This window comes from Gossypium hirsutum, chromosome D08, assembly GCF_007990345.1.
Source record: "Gossypium hirsutum isolate 1008001.06 chromosome D08, Gossypium_hirsutum_v2.1, whole genome shotgun sequence".
Lineage (NCBI taxonomy): Eukaryota > Viridiplantae > Streptophyta > Magnoliopsida > Malvales > Malvaceae > Gossypium > Gossypium hirsutum.
Window position 1 is genome coordinate 11,990,356 of NC_053444.1, and position 1,628 is coordinate 11,991,983.

A 1,628-nucleotide genomic window follows, 5' to 3' on the forward strand; every position below is an offset into this window, starting at 1 on the left:
GATTTTCAAAAATCGCCATAATTTGTAGGAGTTGAATTAGAAGCTGAGTGAATTATGTCATTAAAGCTTCAAGGGTCTATTTTCTTACAAAAGAAACTATAGAAACAAAAGAGTTACCGATCTAGAGATATTTGAAGTATTGTGGGGCTGAGTCAAAATGACTGCTGGATTCCCTGTTCTGTTTTTAGAAAATCATTATAAATTGTACAAAAATGGTTATAAGATAAAATTTATATGCTTAGACTCCTTAATGAGTCTAGTTTCAAATGAGATTAAATACAACACATTTTGAATTCTGTAAAGTGAGAAATTGGATTCGTAGTGAAGAGTGGTCAGAATAGTCAAACAGTGAAACAGGGGAAACTTTAAGAAAAATCTGGTATTGATTGGCCAAGCCTAAAATTCTGAAAATTTTATGGGTGGAAGATATACGAGTCTATATTCAGGGAAAATTAACGGCAAGTGATTTGGAGTCTAGTAGCTCCAGTTATAAGTAATTTAGTAACTACTGCTCAGGAAAACAGCTCGTAGTGAATATGTGATTTTGTTGTAAACGTTAATGAAAGTTTGCCGATGAATTATTTATTGATTAATATAAAGCTTACTATAATCTATGTGTGTGAAAGTCGGATCAATATATATATTATTCTGAAAGTAATACTTGAATAGTCGATTAATGACTATTTTAAATTTTGTTGAACTTAAGCTCAAGAGCAAGGGGGAACTAGATCCGATAAAGGGAAGGAAAAAGTAATTGAATAGCCGTTGAAGTCGTTCGACGACATTTGAGGTAAGTCTTCGAGTAATGACCCTACTTGAATTATATTGAAATGAATAGTCATACTATGACGGATAGTCGAATGTGCTTAGAGACTATCTTATAAAGCCAATTGAAATCATGCTCTTTGTGTGTGGCTACTGAGCCGAAATTTGAAAAGTTTAATAAATGTTTCGTGTTTGAGCCTTAGTAACGAAGAAATGGTATGGATGTGTTATGATTATTGATATATGTGTGCGTGAACATTGGATTATATCCGGGCTAAGACCCGAAGGCAATTATGCGAGTTGATATATCCGGGCTAAGACCCGAAGGCAATTATGCGAGTTGATATATCCGGGCTAAGACCCGAAGGCAATTATGCGAGTTGACATATCCGGGCTAAGACCCGAAGGCAATTATGCGAGTTGATATATCCGGGCTATGACCCGAAGGCAATTATGCGGGATGATATATCCGGGCTAAGACCCGAAGGCAATTATGCGAGTTGATATGTCCGGGTTAAGACCCGAAGGCAAATGTGTTTGCGGCTGTATTCGGTTAAATACCGAAGAAACTTGGGTTTGAATGTGAGCGTTTTGTGCTGTAACTAATTTAATAAATATGCTCGACCAACCCGAACGATACGGTATGTTTGCATGTGCATTGGAAAAGTCGATTCGTTTTAAATAGTATTCGTGTGATCGGCTAACGAATTTTTCGGCTTTTAGAAAGGTTGATACCTTGTGTAAATATGTTGATGAAGTGTGAAGTAAGTATGATTATGAGAATGTGTGTTAATAAAGTGACTTAGTTAGCTATGTGAATGTAATACTGTAGTCAAAGCCGATTTCATTACTTGAGACTTACT